This window comes from Saccopteryx bilineata, chromosome 10, assembly GCF_036850765.1.
Source record: "Saccopteryx bilineata isolate mSacBil1 chromosome 10, mSacBil1_pri_phased_curated, whole genome shotgun sequence".
Classification (NCBI taxonomy): domain Eukaryota; kingdom Metazoa; phylum Chordata; class Mammalia; order Chiroptera; family Emballonuridae; genus Saccopteryx; species Saccopteryx bilineata.
This window is the reverse complement of record NC_089499.1, coordinates 46,054,832-46,074,965: the sequence shown is the minus strand read 5'-3', so window position 1 is coordinate 46,074,965 and position 20,134 is coordinate 46,054,832. Positions and strand designations below refer to the sequence as shown.

The 20,134-nt window shown below is 47.1% G+C and overlaps 1 long non-coding RNA gene across 1 annotated transcript; it reads left to right on the top strand.

Moving 5' to 3' along the window:
* The first annotated feature begins 308 nt into the window (after window positions 1-308).
* LOC136314569 (uncharacterized) lies at window positions 309-20,134 on the top strand. Its single transcript, XR_010727333.1, has 4 exons — window positions 309-678; window positions 6,784-6,837; window positions 15,059-15,150; window positions 19,585-20,134. It is a non-coding gene; the product is annotated as an uncharacterized lncRNA (long non-coding RNA).

Genomic DNA, 20,134 nt, shown 5'->3' with positions numbered 1-20,134 from the left:
CCTCCCAGCCATTCATTCAGTTAATGACTCATTCCACAGTGACTGAGCCTTCTGTGCAGCAGGCAGGCCCCGGGTACTTGGAGGGTGACTAGCAAAACCGTGGCTCCTGCTCTCATGGGCCTCAGTCCGGGGAGAGGGAACAACGCAGGCTTCTCAGGGAAGCGAAGCCAAGCAGGCACTGAGGCTCTTGTTTGTGAACTGGGGAGAGTGGGGAGGGGAGAGCATTCAAGCATAGGGAACAGCCCGTGCAAAGGCCATGAAGCAGGAGGGAGCAGGACAGGCTGCCTTCACAGCTGTGAGACCAGAGCAATGGCTCCAAAGAGCCCTGCACTTGGGGTATAACACTCCCACTTGCTGCCTTAAAATTCAGAATTTTATCTTTGAATGTATTGTCCAATGGGACAATGGAGCATGTATTGGTGGCTTGGACCATGGCTGGCATGTGGCCCTGCCTCTTACTGCTGCTCCATGACATTAAAGGTCCCTCCATGACCCTGCTCCCTCGCACCGGAGGCCCTGCCCAGTGACCCTTGCTGCCTTCTACCGAGCACCCAGGCACAGACAGAGTCGAGGTTGAAGGCCTGCAGCATCTCAGAGAAGGACAAGGCAGTGGGTATCATCACCCAAGCCGGCAGCACCGGTAGGCATCTGCTGTGTTATTCCGGCAGAGGAATCAAGGTACTGTACCTAGTATGGAGGGACTCTACCCAGCACAAAGGGTACCATATCCTTGTGGGTTGCCTGTCACTATGGGTTGGGGCAGCAGGCCAGGGAAAAGGAGAGGCCTGGCTTGGTCTCTCACTGCTGTCTGGAGCACGGCCGTGGGAAGGCACCTGGAACTCAGTGGGCACAGGAGTGCTGAGTTGTGGGGTGAGGCCTAGTTGCTGGCGTGGGTCTCTCCTGAGTGTCCCCATACCCAAGGGAATTATGACATTAAGTAATGAATACAAAATAGCATGACAAGTTGAGAAGGAGAGTTAGAGGAGTTGGGAGTGGGGGAGGGGAGAGAGAGACAAAGAGTCAGAGAGAGATATAAGCAGAAGAATGGAAAAGGTTTATATCTTAGTCCCTTTAGTGATACTTTATTTCTGCCTTTAGAATGGGGCCCCGGGCAGTGTGGCTGGACAGAGAAAAGTCGACAGGAAACAGACCACTGTGCTCCAAGTCTGTGCTGGAGGGCTTAGAAAATCCTCTCCCCAGCAGGAGTGGTCAGAGGAGTTACCCTTGTTCCCAGGTAGGGGAAACCAACACCCAAAGGGGGAAAGGCCCCTTTCCCATGGAGCTCAGAGGTTCCAGGCAAGCTGCAGACTAAGTCCGGGGCATGGTGTTTCCTGAGAGGCGGGTGGTCCTCAAACCCAGGGTGCTCTTTGGGTTCCGATCATAGTGAGGAAGTGGCGAGTGGGAGGGGGATGGCACAGATAATTTGGGGTCCAGAGCCTGCCAAGGCCCTGGGGGCTCCCTGCCCCGCCCACCAGCACCCTGGCCTCTAACACCCAAACAGCCATTCTGAACTTGCCCATCAGATAAAGGCTGGTCTTACATCACACCTCTCTCAGCTTCCAGAATTGATGGAGCCAGTGCTAGGCCAAGGATAGGGGTGGGTTTCAAAACAAGAACAGAAGTAGGGAGGATGCTGACTTTTCTACCCCCACCCATAAAACTTCTGGCTTCACAGGCCCCTGTTTTCCTGGTGAGGAGAGACGCAGACCAGTGCCTCATAGGTGGACATTCACTCTACCCCGACCAAGGGTGCCGATCAAACACAGGACGGCCAGTTAAATTGAAATTTCAGATAAACAAGTCCATTTTTTAGTATAAGTATGTCCCAAATATTGTGTGAAACATAGTTATACTGAAAAAGTATTTGTTGTTTACCCAAAATTCAAATTTAAGTGGGCATTCTTTATTTTTATTTATAAAATCTGGCAACCACACTCCCAGTTAGCTTGCATGCTCTACCTTCAGATAGTAACCCTGAAACTCCGGCAGTTCAAGCCCAAGTCAATCCAGTGACATAGAAATCACATTTCACCATCTATGACCTGAGGCCCAGAAAGCAGAAGGCTTTGCTTGAGGTCATATGGCAGAGTGTGTCTGTCCGGGACACTTGGATGGTGCCTGGCACTTTCAAATGCATCTCACCACCCCAGGGCGGGGTGGGGGTGGTGGGGAGGTGAGTTTAGTGTTGCTGCTTCCATTTTGCAGATAAGGAAATTGAGGTCCAGGGAGGGAGAGGTGTTTTCTGGGGCTCACGGGAAGTCTAACTCCAGTTTAACAAACACAAGGCTTGATTAATTCTGACTCTGTCAAGCCTTCAGCCTCCAAAGTCACTGCCCTCTGCCCTGGTTCTAAGAATGTGGGATTCAGTGACATGGATTTGGGTTTGATTGGCTGGGTGACCTTGGCCAAGTGATCCCTTTCCAAGAGCCTCAGTTTTGTCATCTGTAAAATTGGGGATATACCTACTTCAGAGAGTGAGGGAAACCCATGAAGCCTATACCTGCCACCTGCCTTGACCCTTAGCAGCTGGCATCGAGCTCTGTTCCAAGCCACGCTACCCATGTACGCTGCCTTTTCTCTCTGAGTTGGCTCAAGAGGTCTCCCCTGAGATCAACACTGTGAGGTTGCTTGGGACCCGGAAGGAGACCCCCCCACCCTACCCCAAGCAGACACAGGGTCAAGCAAAGAGAACCAGGAGCTGCAGGGGTCCAGGACCTATCCCATCTCTCATCCTTGAGACTACCTCTTCTATACATTCAGCCCATGGCCAGTGTGCTCCAGGCCTCTGCCCATGCTGTCTCCTCTACTTGTCATGCCCTTTGCCCACCCATCACTTGACTAGTTCAGAGTCTCCTCCACACTGGAACCCACAGCCCCGTTGCTTCCCCCAGACTGATCACAACTAGTGCCACTGTAACGATGGTGGTAAAGCTGATGCTTTCCTGGTCCACAGTGGGGACCAGGCACTGTGCCTAACACTTCACATGTATTGAATCATTTAAGGTTCACAATAGCTCTACAATGTAGATTCTATATTCATCCTCATTTTAAAGAGAGATTCACACAGCTGGTCAGCAGAGGAGCCAGGACCTAAACCCGGACAGCACAGCTGCAGCCTCTGCACCCAAGTCACGGCTATGCAGCCCAGCCCCAGCACAGGCCTGGCGTGTAGCAGCTACTCAGTAAGCAGTCGTCCAATGCACAACTAGATGTGTCATATCAGGTCATACTTGATCCTTTCTGGGTCTGTTTCCCTGATAAAATGTTTGCTCCTTGAGGCAGGGACTGGATCATGTTTGTCTCACGACCAGCACAGAACCTGGCACACAGTAGGTGCTCAATAAATGCTTGATGAATAAACAAAAGAATGAATGAACCGCAGAGATGATTTGGGGACCTAAAAAAACAACAAGGAAGATGGCCAAGAATTTCTCCTGCAAACAAGGCCACAGAGTAGCAAAGCCTGGATGCCAAATTCATTCTGATGACCCTTTGTTATGCGCTCAAAACAGTTGGCAACACAGGCTGGCAAAGGGCATGTTGACCAGTTGAAGCGGCAGGCTGTGGCGTGAGGCAGTGCCATGCTTGCAGAAAACCCTCAGAAGGTGTCCTGTCCACCACACTTCATGTTCAGCCACTTACTTTTAGTTTTGTGGTGTGTTTTTTTTTTAAAAAAAAACAGCTTTATTGAGATATAATCACATCCCACACATTTTATCCATATAAAATGTGCAATTCAGCATTTCTTAGCATACAGAGTTGTGCAACCATCACCGCAATCTAATTTTAGAACATTTTCATCACTCCAAAAAGAAACCCTGCACCCATTAGCAGTCACTCCCCATCCCTACCTCCCTGACCCCAGCCCTGGATGACCACTAATCTACTTTCTGTCTCAATGAATTTGCCAATTCTGCATATTTTGCATAAATGGAATCATACAATCTGTGGCTTTTTGTGGCTGACTTCTTTCACTTAGCCTAACGAGTTCAGGGTTTATCCACGCTGTGGCATGTGTCAGCACTATATTCCTTTCAGTTGCTGAATAACGTTCCATTGCATGGATATACTGCATTTTGTTTGTACATTCATCAGTTGATGGACACTAGTTTTTAATTACTTTTTAGTTGTTATAATAATACTGCTATGAACACTCATGCACAAATGCGTTGTGGACATACGTTTTCGTTTCTTTTGTGTGTGTGCCTAGATTAGAATTGCTGGGTCATAGCGTAATCCTGTAGTTAACATTTTGCTCCCTCTTTATTTGCGGAGGGAAAGAGTAATAATCTTTCTTATTTAAAAATACATTCCAATACCTGTGCGGTCTTGTAGCTTCTGCAAAGCTGAGCCCCAAATAGAGGGGTCTTGAGAAGAGTGGGCACTTCAGTGAATCATGTGAATTCAAATCCTGGCTTTACTCTCCATGATGTGACTTTGCCCAAGTATGTCCATCTCTCTGAATCTCAGTGTCCTTGGCTATAATAGGGAAATTTTCATAAAATAACTTGGAGGAACTTTGTGAGGATTAATTGAGATAATAAGTGAAGATCACCTGGCGCATCGTAGGGGCTTGATACGCAGTCGTGTGTCATTTAATGCCGCAAACAGCATTTATTTGTGCCCTACACCGGACACTGTCATTTTACAGCTGGGAAGACTGAGGCCGGGGAAGGACTAGGATTTCCCAGGATCAGGACATTGATTGCAGGCCCAGCCATGCCTCCTTTTTCAAGAATGCACATTTCTGTAGTTCCTCAGACACCATTTTCCCAGCCCAATCCTGGTTACTTTAGGCAAAGGAGGGATCGGGTCAAAACATCCCTAAGTCACACTAAAGGTTTTCACTTTGAAATGGTAAGCTGGGCCTGGGGAGAGGTATTGCCATCTCTGTGCTTCGGTTTCCTCATCTGTAAAATGGTACTTCCCTCATCGGGTGGTAGCGAGGGTTAAATGAGGTAAGAGATGTAGAGTTAAGCTCTCAGGTCTGGCATAGGTAAAGTGTTTAACAAATGGGGACCTATTGCTTCCAGCTATTTGGAGGGATGCAGAGGAAGCATGGGGGGGGGGGAAGAGTAAGAAAGAAAAAGAAAACTGTGAGGCAACATCATTTACAAAAATCGCAAATCCAGGTGCACCCATTGTAATGGCTGTGATGAGGAAGACAGCACCAAGCTGGCAACGATGTGGAGGGCCAGGACTCTCTGACATTGCTGGGGGCAGTGCCAAACGGTGCAGGCATTTTGGAAAGCTCCGGCAGAATCTACCAAAGCTGAACAAACACATACACCAGGACCCGATAATCCTACCCATAGCTATTTACCCAACAGAGATATGTCCTATGAATCCCAAAAATTTTGTTCAAGAATGTGCAGCCCTGTAACAGCTCCGAGCTGGAAACACCCCACGCCCAGCGAGAATGGGCACAGAACAACGGTGGTCGTTACCTACGCAGGCGTTCTAGACAACAAAGAGGGTGGATGAAATCTCCACCAACATGGATGGATCTCACAGATGTGCTTTGAGCGAAAGGAGCCAGATGCAGAGGGGTAGACAGTGCCTGGCCCCATTCGTATAAAGTTCAAGCACAGCTAAGTGGACTCGACAGTGCCAGAATTCAAGAGGGTGGCCCCCTGGGAAGGACCTGGGGGAGCGTATGGAGAACCCATTCTATTCTGCTTCCTGAGCTGGGGGACAGTGTGTTCAGGTTGTGAAAATTCTTAAAGCTGCCCCTATGTCGGTTTTGACCTTTTCTGTATGAATGTCCTGCTGTGAACAAGTTTACTGAAGAATAGAAGCATGCTCATTTCGCAGAATGCACACAAAGTAGCTGGCATTCCACACTTTAGAAGGGTTGCCTGTGTTGGGAAAGACGGCAAAGAGGAGCCTAGAGGAGGAGAAAAAGACACAAGTCTGGAGGGTGCAGCTTGCACAGGCCAGGGACGGCCGTGTGGGGCTGGGTGTATTAATTCAGTTTTAGCACTGTCCCCTCAAAGTGTTTTCTTATGATTGTTATTATTTTAGGTCAAATGGTCTCCAAAACTTGGATGAAAACACAGCTCCCAAAGATGTGTATTTTTTTTATAAAGTATAGACATGCCACTGAGCTAGCATATTATGGAGGTTATAAAAACCATACTCAAAATTTTTAAATTTTTAAAAGGATCATGAGGGGACACAAATATTCTGATTTTTTTCTCTGTTCACTCAGGGACTGCTGCCGAGGATATCCCTTGTCCAGCCCAGAATCTACCTTCCTCCAGAGAGATGGCTGAGGGTGCTGGGCCAGGGCCTCTGTCTCATCGGCTCTGCAACTACCCCGTGAATTCTCTAGGAAGGAAGGCATTAAAGCCCCCTCAGTGTTCTCATCAGGGTGAGGAGCACAAGGCAGGCATTTGTGTTTTATTTAACCTGTACGCCTTGCATCGGACCCTGTTGCAAGCATTTCACAAATATTAACGCATTTCATCTTCAACAAGGAAAGTTTCTGTGAAAACTTTGTTTTAGCAGATGGGGAACTGAAGCACAGAAGGGTTAAGTAACTTACCCAAAGTCACACAATTGGCAAGGAACAAAGCCAAACTGTGAACCAGGACAGTCTGGCTCCAGAGCCCACGCTCTCTCCCACACTCACCATGACCGGTGTCACCTCCGGCTTCCTGGAAGAGGGAGTATCTATTCCCAGGCAAGGCCCAGAGGGATAAAGTGAATCTCAAATCCCCAGCTTCTTCTGAGATGCAAGAAATATCTTAACAACAATGTAATTATTATCCGCATTTACAGAGGCAGAGACTGAGGCCCAGCAAGAAGAAATGACCTGTCCAATCTCCCCAGCTGGTAAGTGGTACAGGTGGGATTCAAGCTCAGTTCCATCAAACTTCCAAGGCATCATCTTCACCATCAGCTGAGCTGCCTCAGGAAAGCCCTGTTTGGAGAAGAGCACTGGAGGGGAAGTCCTAAGGCCCAGTTCTGGCACAGACTTGGCCATTGGCTCACTGTGTTATCTCATGCCAGTCCCCCCAGAGGTCTTGGTTCCCCTGGGCAGTATGTGAAGGGAGTGGTTGAGCCCAACAATCACTTCTAACCTTTCCACCCTGATGTTTCCCAGTACACGATGGGGGCAGACAAGAGACCAGCAGGGTGAAGCCATTTAAGACTGGGGATTCAGAAGCCCAGGTGGGTTTCTTGGAGGAGGTGAAACTTTAGTTTAATTTGGGAGGGGCCCTCACAGCCAAACCCTGAATGGGCTGAGTTGTCAGCCCATTTTACAGAATGGGAAGCAACTGGCTTGAGGTTATAGAGTGAGCAAGTAAATGGCAGTCTTGGATTCAAACCCAGAGCTGTCAGAGCCCTTCTCTCTAACACAGCAGATGGGAAGAAAGGAGGCTGCCCTCACCCCAAGAGCTTGAAGAAATAGAACTAAGAGAATAACACCAAGAGTCTGGACCCCAAGGCAGAGTGTGCTTGGCAAACACTAGGTGCTCAGTAAATGTCTACTAAGAGGAAAGAAGGAAGGAAGGGCCCATGGCAGACCCAGCCTGGCAGGCACCAGGCTTCCCACCAAGCAGCCAGGCCCGCTGGGCCCTGGTGGGGGACAGGAACCTGCAGTTTTGGGGCTGGGCCAGGCACACACTGCAGAGCGCACCTATTAGACTAATTAGAGCAATCTTTTCAACTTAGCTGGCTGCCAGGCAGCTCCTTGCTGTGCCCAGCCTGGGCTCAGGGGAGGTCACCACCTTCCAAGGGCAAGGGCAGGGCAGGACCGGGCTCTGAAGAGCCCCCAGAATTCAAGGCTCAGACTAAATGGAAAAGCTAAACCCCTGATACATTATGGGCCAAACTCTCCTTCTGTACCCCAGCGGGTACCTGCTTACCACCTAGACTACAAAATCCACCAGTTGGGGGTCAGATTGGTTATGTAACATGAACACTTCCCTTGCCCAGCATGGAAAGCAAGGGGCACAGGCCATCCTGGGCCCCGTCCCACAGCATTTTTGACCTTGGTTTGCACATCTTCAGCGGCGTCCTCCAGAGCAGCAGAACAGGTATGGGTTGCCTGCCTCCGAGCTCACGGAGCGGCACCATGCAACACTGGTGCAGGAACCAGATCTAAATGTCTCACTTCCTTCATTTCCTGATTTGTAAAATGGGGAGAAAAACAGCATATATCTCAAAGGGTGCCTGTGAGAATTAAATATGATAATAATATATTCGAAGCACTTGGGACAGCGCCAGGCACAGAGTAATTGTTACATAAATATCAGCAAGCACTGCTGCCACTACCATTACTACAAATGTTATTATCATTCTGATTCAACTACTTACCACCTTTTCCTTAACCTCTCTGACCCTCAGACTTCTCTTCTGAAAAATTAAGATAACTGCTCTACCGCTTCACAGGTTGTCACGAGGATTAGAGGTGTTAACACCTGCTCATGTAAATTACCACACAGTGGCTAGTACATAATTGGTGCCCTGTATCATGACTCTAGGGCCTGCTGTCAGAAAAGCTGGGTCCAAGTCTCCATAGTTGTTGTTATGAAGTCCTGGGCAACTCAGTTAACCTCTCTGAACCTGGTTTCTGCATGGCTTGGGATATGGCATGTCCCTTGGAATAACTATAGTCCTCTTACTGCCTTCCCAGGCGTGTTCCTGCACACAGCCTCCAGGGGTAGCCCCCAGAGGTCATGGAGCCTGCAAAGAGGTCACCTGATCCATTGGAGATTTCACAGGGATGGGAACCCCTTATCTCCCCCAGGAAAGCCCACAGGAATGGCAGCAGCTCAAGCTCAGAGAGGAAACCCGTTCAGTACCTAGAGGAGAGCATTTTAATTAAGTCCCAATAGGGTCAGAGGGCAGACAGGACACCACAAGGCCTGTGGAAAACCTAGGTGCCCTGGCTTCTTCTTGGGTCTCAGGCCTCTGCTCCTGATCCTACCTGCTTACCTCGCTTCAATTCATTCCTATCTGCTAGGAAGGCACCCACCCCCTTGTCCCCCACCCTACCATGTCCCTAGACTCCACTCCAACCTCCTGACCTTGCATCACCTGGCCAGGCGCCACCAAATGCACTGCAGCTTTAATCAATTTCTGTCGCACACAGGATGGTGCTGATTCTCCCCAACTCTGCGAGTGGGGGCTATCCGTCCCTTGTCTACACTGAGGCTTCCCAAGCCCACACAGCTGGGATTTCAACCCTGCATCCTGTGTGCACTGCCCCTAAGTCATTTCTGCTCTGCTAGACTGTGATCTCACCTCTAGCTCTATCCTGGGAAGAAAATTAAAATATTTAACAACTGTCACAGCAACCAATTGGAACAGATGCCAGCTGCAAACAGCCAACCCAGCCATATCAGGACATCATGACTGCACCCCTGTCTGTGTACAACATTTCCTGTCTTGTACTGTGGATGATTTGGCCTCTTCTCCTAGGTCCTGTCTCTCTGAAGCCTGGGCCACAGTTATTCACTGTCTCACTCCACTACGGCCCCTAGCACAGAGTCCTGCACATGATAAGGGCTTCACACATCCACTCATTCAAAAGCTACTTATTCACTAGGCCCCACAGCAGGGGCTGGAGACATGGTAGTGCCAGGTCCCTGTCCCTTAGGGAACTGACCCCGGGGTAGGAAGGTAGTCAGCAGTATGAACACATGTGTAAGCTGATTGCAGAAGTATGTGCAAAGAATGACTTGCCCAGAGGACTGTGAGTGGGAGTGTCAGGAAGTGATTTGCTGTTTAAATAAGTGATCAGGGGAGGCCTTTCTGGGAAGGTGACATGTATGCCAGACCTGGAGGCTAAGAAGTCATTAGCCATGGAAAGATCAGAGGAAGGGGAGATCCAGGCAGACAGCACAGCATGTGCAAACATCCTGAGTGGAGACTGAGTGGGAGTTGGATGGGTTGAAAGGCAAGCAGAGTGTATGGCAAAGATGCAATGAAGGACCCCTTGGTCAAGAGTCTGGACTCTCTGAGCATGATGGGGGTGGATTGAAGAGTTCCAGCAAAGGAAGTGACATCATCTGATTCCTATTTTGAAAGGCTCCATCTGCCTGCTGAGTGGAGAACAAGGTACAGGAGGGGTTGCAAGGACGAAGGAGGGAGAGATTTCCATAAGTAGCTTGCAATGAGTAAGGTCTAACTACACAACAGATGAGAGAAGCACTCATTACCCTTATCCCTCTGAGGCAACAGGACTTCTGGAGAACAGCTTTCTGAGTAATAAAGCAGATGGAAGAATGCTGCACTCCTGCCAGTAAGGCATAACAACCTATAGAGCACGTAACCACATAAGTCACAGAGAGTGGTGGTCACTTGTCAAAGTTCCAATAAGTGCCAGTAGCTATAAATTCTATTGCATTGACTTTTTTTTTAAGGGAAGTGGGGAGGCGAGAGATGAAAAACATCAACTCATAGTTGCTTTACTTTAGTTGTTTACTGATTGCTTCTCATATGTGCCTTGACTAAGGGGCTTCAGCTGAGCCAGTGACCTCTTGCTCAAGCCAGTGACCTTGAGTTCAAGCCAGCAACCTTTGGGCTCAAGCTGGCAAGCCCACACTCAAGCCAACAAACCCGCGCTCTAGCCAACAAACCCGCACTCTAGTCAGCAACCTTGGAGTTTTGAACCGGGGCCCTCAGTGTTCCTGGCTGACACTCAATCCATGGTACCGCCACCAGTCAGGCTGCATGGACTTTTAATGAAATAAATTCACTAGGAGAGCCTGACCAGGTGGTGGCGCAGTGGATAGAGCGTTGGACTGGGATGTGGAAGGACCCAGGTTCGAGACCCTGAGGTCGCCAGCTTGAGCGTGGGCTCATCTGGCTTGAGCAAAAAAAAGCTCACCAGCTTGGACCCAGGGTTGCTGGCTCCAGCAAAAGGGTTACTCAGTCTGCTGAAGGCCCACAGTCAAGGCACATATGAGAAAGCAATCAATGAACAACTAAGAAGTCGCAACACGCAACGAAAAACTAATGATTGATGCTTCTCATCTGTCTCCATTCCTGTCTGTTTGTCCCTGTCTATCCCTCTGACTCTCTCTCTGTCTCTGTAAATAAATAAATAAATAAATAAAAAATAATAATAATAAAAAATCACTAGGAGAGTTTGGGCTTGGCCCACAAATATACTTGGTACAATACAGTGTTTTAAACAAACCTGACATCGTTACTAATATTCCAAAATCAGATATATAAAAATATGAATTTCTGGCATCTTTGGAACACTCCAGAACTCTGGCAGCCCTGGGTCTGCACTCCCCATGCAGACCATGCTCAGGGAGCAGAGCTGAGGTCATTGATCTGAGACAGGACTCGTGTGTCCCGGTTTGCTGCAGTCCTCACCTTTCCCTGCTATCCTCAGGCCAATCTCTGGTTACTCCAATGTCCTCCAAAGCATCTGAGTTTATGGTTCTTATCTTTATTTTCAATCATTTAAAACTCCCAATAATTCCAAGGTTTGGTGAGGATATGGAATTTTAATCCTTTGCTGTGACATTGTAAATTATAAAATTGTCCATGTTCACTTTGGAAACTATCCAGTAATTTCAAATAAAGCTGTTATTATTTTATAAGTCAAAGACATGCATTTGCCATAACCCAACAATTCCTGTCCTGGGTTTTTACCCTAGAAGAACTTGTACCCAGGTCCACCAGAGGATATACACAAGCTCCACTTGCCCCAATCTAGAAATAACCCTATCAGCAGAATGAAAAATTGTCCTATAGTTCCTCACCGGAATACTATGCAGTAATGACAATGAACAAGTTACAGTTATGCACATGAATGAATGTCAGAGACACAGGGTGAGTGAAAAAAAGCAAGTCTCAGAAAAATACAGGCAGAATGATTGCATTTATATGGTGTGCCCAAACAGACACACTAAACAGTAAACTATTTAAAGAGATGGGTAGAGCTGGTACAATTTAGAAGAAAATCAAAGGAATAATCAACACACAATTCCATCTAGTGTTCATCTCTGAGGGAGAGAGAAAAAGGCGAAGGTCTAACATAGTGGTTATGCTCTATTTCTTTTTCTCTTTTTTTTTTTGTGACAGAGACAGAGAGAGAAACAGAGAGAGGGACAGATAGGGACAGACAGGAAGGGAAGGAGATGAGAAGCATCAATTCTTTATTGAGGCACCTTAGTTGTTCATTGATTGCTTTTTCATATGTGCCTTGACCAGGGGGCCACCGCAGAGCGAGTGACTCCTTGCTCAAGCCAGTGACCTTGGGCTTCAAGCCAGAGTCCTTTGGGCTCAAGCCAGCGACCATGGGGTCATGTCTATGATCCCACACTCAAGCCAGTGACCCTGCACTCAAGCTAGTGAGCCCACGCTCAAGCCAGATGAGCCCATACTCAAACTGGCAACCTCGGGGTCTCAAACATGGGTCCTCTACATCCCAGTCCTACACTCTATCCACTGTGCCAATGCCTGGTCAGGCCATGTTCTATTTCTTGAGCAGGGTAATGGAAATGCACAATTTGCTGTATTATTATTAAAGTATTAGGAATAATACAAATTATTTTTGAATTTTAATTATTTAATTTTTTTAGAAATTATCAAAATTTTCTTTTTTTTGAGAGAGAGAGGAGGTGAGGAGGGGAATGACTGAGGGAGAAGAGAGATGAGAAGCATCAACTCATAGGTACATAATCTTAGTTGTTTCTTGACTGTTTCTCATATGTACCTTGATCTTGGCTTAGGCTGAGTGAGTGACCCTGTGCTCAAACCAGCAACTTTGGGCTCAAGCCAACCACCACGGGGTCATGTCTATGATCCCACACTCAAACAACCCTGCGCTCAGGCTGGTGAGCCCGTGCTCAAGCTGGTGAGCCCGCACTCAAGCTGGCAACCTTAGGGTTTCAAACCAGGGTCCTCAGCATCCCATATCCACTGCACCACAACCAGTCAGGCTAGAATTTTTATTTTTTAAGATATATATATTTGCCAAAGGCACATATAATTAGTATAGAATAAATTGCACAAATTGTAAGTTTTTACTTCAATTCATTTTTACATTTGTATTCACTCCTTGTAATTGTCACTTGAGTAAAATATGAAACATTTGCAGCACCCTAGACACTTACTTCCCTTGTACCCCTCTGCAGTCATTTCTTGTCCCCGGAGATAATGTCTGCTCTGATTTCTTTCACTATAGGTCAGCTTTCACATTGACGGATTTGCACAGGATGTACTCTCTTGGGTCTGGCTTCATCTCCTTGGTGTACTCCAGGGGTCCCCAAACCAGGGCCCCGCGGGCCGCATGCGGCCCCCTGAGGCCATTTATCCAGCCCCGCCGCACTTCCAGAAGGGGCACCTCTTTCATTGGTGGTCAGTGAGAGGAGCATAGTTCTCATTGAAATACTGGTCAGTTTGTTGATTTAAATTTACTTGTTCTTTATTTTAAATATTGGATTTGTTCCTGTTTTGTTTTTTTACTTTAAAATAAGATATGTGCAGTGTGCATAAGGATTTGTTCATAGTTTTTTTTTTTATAGTCCAGCCTTCCAACGGTCTGAGGGACAGTGAACTGGCCCCCTGTGTAAAAAGTTTGGGGACCCCTGGGTGTACTCTTTTGGAGGTTCACCCACGTTGTCACCAGTAGTTGACATGTTTTCATTTTCAGGTAGTATTCCATCGTGAGGATGTCCCACAGTTTATTTATCCACTCCCCTGGTGATAGACATTTGGGTTGTTTCCAGTTTGAGCTAACATGAAGAAAGCTGCTCTGAACATTTTCACACAAGTTTTGGTATTAACATATGTTTTTGTTGCTCTTGGATAAATAGCTATGAGTGAAATGATTGAGACATTCTCTAGGTGTATGCTTAATGCAAGGTAACTTTGAAATCTCCTTAGCTACCTAATTTCAGAGAAAATGTCCCGACTGTTCCTCCCCAAACTGTCTGTACATTTTAAATTTTCTTCCAGCAGAGTCTGAGATTCCAGTTGCTCCACATCCTCATGGCACTTGGTATTGTAAGTTTGTAAATATTTTAGCCCCATTGGTGGGTATACAATGGTATCTGGTTATAATTTTAATTCTAATATTTTGTATTTTCCTGGTGTTGAGCACTGTTTTATGTGCTTACTGGCCATTGGTATATCTTCTTTTGTAGTATCTCTTCAAATCTCCTGGCATTTTTTATAATTGGGTTTTCATCTCATTATTGTTGATTTGTAGTTCTTTATATGTTCTGAGGATAAGTCCTTTGTCAGACACACACACCCACACGCGCGCACACACACACGCACACACTCACACAGTGAAGGTTTTCTTCCAATCTTTGTATTGCCTGTTAATTTTGATAATGGTGCCTTTTAATGAGCAGAAAATTTAAATTTGGATGAAGTCCAATTTTTCAATATTTTTCTTTTAAAGTTAGTACTCATGTCCTGACCAAGAAACCGCTGTCTTCCCAATGTAACATAGACGACTTTGTGTACTCTTGGCTCTGCTTTTTACATTTATGTCTGTAATCCATTTCTAATTAATTTTTCTGACATTTAGAAAGCTGTAGATACTCACTGTATAACATTGAAGAGTTTGAGGATAAGTATATATGCATGAAACCATCACCACCATCAAGGCCACAGAAATGCCCATCACCTCCCAAAGTTTCTTCTTGCCATTATTATTGTTATTATATTGCAATTGGTTTTTGTGTATGGAGTGGAGTAGCAGTTAAGATTCTTTTTTTTTCCTGATACTCATTTTTCCATTTGTTAAAACTGCTTTCCCTTCCCCATGGATTTGACTTAATGCCTTGCTTTATTATTTAAAATTATTCTTTAAACCCTTGTACTCCCCTCTCTCTCTCTGTGTCTCTAAATTTTTTTCTCACATTTTTAAAAAGAGCCTCCTCCATGTCTGTGGCCCCTCTGAGGAGGGAGCATTGCGCTTCATGCCGGGGAGACAGCAATGGTCTGACAGTCCCTCCACACCCCCGTTCCTGAGACTGAGGTTTCTGACATGGAACCAGAGGAGTATGGTCTCTCCTATTTGGAAAGGTCCAAGTGCAGGAAGAATTGACTGAAACCAATTGTTTTAATGCAGGCTGGAGGAGGCCTTTCTGGGGAGCATGTTTATGTGAACAAGATCTAAAGATCCTAACAGGCCATAAGCTGGACCCAAACCAACAATTTAAGGTAACTTAAGATCCCCTACAATGCCTTCATGTGTGTACTGTTGTATTATGCTCAGAAGAGAGGAAGGGGCCTTCCTCCTGTACATCTCTGTTCCATCCTGTTTGGGGGGTCTCAGGCTCATCTCTAGGAGCAGAACAGGGCAGATAGGGAAAATCTGAAGGGGGCTACAGAGCAGAGAGAAGGCTGGGGCTGCCTTTCACAGGGCAGGAGACAGAAGGGTCTGAGGCCCAAAAGGTGGAGCCGGGACACTTCCATATCCTACAAAGACACAAGGAAGCAGGCCTCACGGCTTAGCTGGAGAGTGTATTCTAGGTACGGATTGTCCAGCATGTCAATAGGACTCCCAGGGAGGGGGTTTGCCCAGACCCTCAACAAGACCTCTCTCACTGCGGTGTATCATTCAAAGGCTCCTCCAGGCTCCCCTCCCTACACACCATGTTCTTCCGACATTAAAGGAAATTTTTGTCCTTAAGCTTTGTGGCTGCTGGTCAAGGCCCTGAGAGGGAGGACCAGCCCTTCCAGGCTATTTACTGAAAGGACGTTTGGTTCCCCTTCAGGCCCTGGCACAGAGCAGGAGGGCCCAATGAAGCTCTGTGGAATGTGCCACCAGCCCCCTGGCTCTGCCTGGAATTTCACGGGGACATTTTGCAGTCACTAAACTTAGCACCAGGACCTGTGGCCTCTGGGTAGGCACAGGCATGCCAGTGGCTAAGAATGAATCACGGGGTGAGTCTGCAGTAAAAAATCCAATGGTTTGGGCTCTGGGAACACATACGTGTTACTCTGGGTAGGGGATAGGTTCCTGAGAAGCTGTCCCTGGGACCCCCAGGTCTGTCCTGTCCTGTTCCCCTTGATCTGCTGATGTAGTTCCCACCCCTGAGAGAAACGTCTGTACTTTTGGGGGAGAAGGTCTGGTCAGAGTCATTTATTGCATATATTCTGCATATGTTTATTGAACGCACCTTGCTACACCTGACGATATTGTGGAGGGTGCGACACAAATGGTCTTGTCCTCGGGAGTCTGCCTCAGAAAGTCTCCTGAGGCAGACAATGAGTTCAGACAAAGAGGGCTGGGGTAGCTGAGAGGAAGAGTCCCAATGTGGGGAAATAAAGGAAGGCTTCCCAGAGGAGGCAGCATCTGAACAGAGACGAGGAGGAAGAGGGAGAGCTCCGCTGGGGAGAGGAAGGAAAGGCAGTTCAAGCAGACAGCCAGGCCTGGCTTTAAGGACTCTGGGGGAACCAGGGGCGGTTCTCTGGTGCCCTACCCAGCTGCTTTGCATGACACCATGAAGCTATTTTGACACTTGGCTTGCTCCCTGGAGACTGTCATGCAGGAGAAAGAGACCACTCTTTGGGGCTGAACAGACAGGATCTAGAATTCCAGGTTCCACTTCCTAACTTTGTGACCCTGGGCAAGCCAGCTCAGCTCTCTGAGCCTCAGTTTCATTTTCTGTAAAATGGGGATAATGACAGGTCCTCTCTTTCCTAGGGTCTTGGTAAGCAATAATGCCGTGTACATGCAAATGCATATGTCACACTTCCCGATGCCTAGCAGATCCTGATAAAGGGTGTAATTCTGCTTTGGCCTCTACTTTCTACCCTCCATTAGTGAGTGTTCTGAGGGCAGGGCGAGCCCTTCTCTGAAAGATGATGGTACCTGCCTGCAATGGGCAAGGGCTTGTTTTCCACACAGCCCCCGGCCTGCAGCTGAGGAAGACCTCGCAGTGTGCAGGGAACACTTACACACCTGAATTAGAGCTGCTGTCACCCACCCAGCCCCGCCCAGCTCCAGGGAAGGGCAGGGAGAGACAAGAGAAGGTCAGTCAGCCTTTCTTCATGGCCAGCAGCTGTCACTGACAAGACCCGTGTGTTGCCTTTGGTTTCTCTCTCCTATGGAGATGTGGCCCTGGTGACTGCCAGCCCTCAGATGGACAAGGACAGCTTTCTGCTGTCCTCCTAGGGACTGGCATGTACCACTGACCCACATCTACCAACCAGTCCCATAAGCTTACACAGACCCAAGGCAGGGGTCTGGGACACCCTCTGCTCGTCCCGGTCCAGCAGACTCTCTGGCCTGGGTCCCACACAGTACCCACTCTTCCTGAGCAGCTAGCTGCAGGAAACTGCCTAGGACTTGTCATACATCCCTCGAGGCCATTAAAGGTTTATTTTTAAGATGTATTGAGCACCTCCAGTGTGGTCCAGAGTTATCTTACGACTCTTTTTGCCTTGGCCGGGTAGCTCAGTTGGTTAGAGAGCCACCTGGATATGCCAAAGTTGTGAGTTCAATCCCTGGTTAAGCCACATACAAGAATCAACCAATGAATGCATAAATAAGTAGAACAACAAATCTCTCCCTCTCCCTTCCTCTCTCTCTCTCTCTCTAAAACCAATTAAAAAAAAAAAGAATCTTCTTATTCCAACAACCTAGGAGGTCAGGATTATCCCCTTGGTTTACAGAAGGGGGTTGGGTACAGAGCAACAAGGCAGCTGCCCTGAGGTCACACAGGGAGGACTAGGTGGAAGGGTGAGAGGAAGAGAATCCAGTCTGCTGACTCTGAGGCTCACTAAAGCAGAGAGAGGACTGAGAGCAGCAGGGAGTCCCGACCTGCTGCAGAGGAGGATATTGAACAGTGGGAAATAGTTGGTTCAGCCAGTAAGAGGAAGAGTCCAGAATTGAACTCAAGTCTATAAACTGAGTCCATTGGTTATACGGTACAAGGCTGCCCTTGGGGGCTAACAGTGGAAATGGGGCCAGATTGTGAACCCAGTTCAAATTCTGCCCTGCCCAGTACCAAATAGCACACGCAGTGAATGCGTGATAAATGTGGAATGAATGAAAGCTGGAAGGGGTGACTGGAAATGAGCTGATTAGTGCCCTTAGCTGGGTGGCAGACACTGATAATCAGTCTGCTCAGAGGCTCTCTTACTGTCATATTCAAATGGTACTCCTCTTATTCCTGTGCTGGCACATTGCCCATTGGTTTAGCAGTTGGCATCAACTGAACCAGTCATAACCTGCCTTCCCAACAGCAGTGATCGGGCTAGGCATAAGCAATCTAAACTGGGCCAATGAATCCCCATCCAGGAACGTTTTTTTGAACCTGGGATTCAGAAGGTTGAGTTCATATGCTTTAATATATGAAACTCAGGGGCCAAGGGTGATTATGTTTTCATTTATGTGCTGCAGTGAAAGTGAGAGCAATGGTCTCCGTTAAGATAGCTTTCACCTGCAAGTCAAAACAAATCTGCCTATCAATGGCTTAATAAATAAAGCCATTTTTCTCATATGATAAAAAATCTAGAGGGAGGTGACCACGGGCTTTGGTTCAGTCACTCAATGGAGTCAGAGCTAGAATTCTGTGATTTTCTTGCTTTTCTTTCATGTCTATATGATGGCCGCCTCTGCTCCAGCCATCATATCTGCATTCAAGGAAGGATGAAGGGGAGAAGGGTTAGGCCAGCTGTGTTTGATGCCTTTTATTTAAAAACAAAAAACCTTTTCACAACCCACAGCAGATTCCTGCTTACATGTCACTGACCAAAACTATGTTTCATGTTTGCAGCAAAGAAGCTGGGAAGGAGTATTTTTTTTAGCTGAGCACGTTGCTAAACACAATTGGGGCTATTTCAAATGAGAAGGGATGCTGAGTGGGCAACCACCCACCTCTGCTTTCTGACAGTCCTCAAGAAGCAGAGATGAGAGATGCAGAGAAAACTGTAGTGGCAGCTATGTGCTGATTTTAGGTTTTGGCTTAACCTTCCCTTGGATTCTGTGATGCCTTAAACAATACTTTTGGATTAAGCTGGTTGAAATGGATTTCCAAACTAGCCTAGGGACTGCTGTAAATGCCATGTCCCCCTTCTGAGGACAGTGGCTGCCTGGGAATCTGTGCCTATCAGGGGTCATAACTAATTTGGGGAGATAGATGGTAGTACTCTGCTCCATACAGCCATCCATTCACCTAGGCTCATTCAAGCTAGTATCTCTGCCATTCCCTAGGCCTTGGAGTCATACAATGAATCCTTGGGGTGAAGTGTGTGAGGGAAATAACCTGGAAGAGTATATGCAAGGTTTTTACACCCAGGCCCAGAAGTGGCTTACATCACTTCCTCCTAATGCAGAGGAAGCTGGGAAATGTAGTTCAACTGAGTAGCCAGGCGATAAAGGAACACATGGTCTTGTCTCTCTGGGAACATTCTTATCCACATCCAGTGGTGGGATTCAGCCGGTTCACGCTGGTTCAATAGAACCGATACCTAATTTTTTATTGAGTTTGGCAAATTGGTTGCTAAAATGACACTTGTAGTCAAGGTTCTCACTAATGTGGGCACCTAGGCAGCCACCCAATGTATTACAGAAAGCACAAATTTATATTCATCTGCAAAGCAGCATATTCTAAGCACCCGTAGTAATGTTCATTCCATTCATAGGTGAAAAAAATTGCAAGTAAGGATGCCAATCGAGAAGCAATGTTGGCACAGCAGATAGCGCATCAGACTGGGATGTGGAGGACCCAGGTTCAAAACACGGAGGTCACCGGCTTCAGTGTGGGCTCATCCAGCTTGAGCATGGGGTTGCTGGCTTGAGCATGGGGTTGCTGAGTATAGGATCATAGACATGACCTCATGGTCACTGGTTTAAAGCCTATAGTCATTGGCTTGAGCAAGGGGTCACTTGCTCTGCTGAAGACCCTGGTCAAGGCACATATGAGAAAGCAGTCATTGAAAAACTGAGGTGCCGCAACGAAGAATTGATGCTTCTCATTTCTCTCCCTTGCTGACTGTCTATCCCTATCTGATCCTTTCTCTGTTTCTCTGTCTCTGTCACACAAAAAGAAGAAGAAGAAGAAGAAGAAGAAGAAGAAGAAGAAGAAGCAGCAGCATATGGAAATATCTTAAATAACAGTTTTATTGTTTTTGTGAGGTATTATTTAATATCTTTTCACTAATACTTTAAAACTCTTATAACAATCTAGTTTTG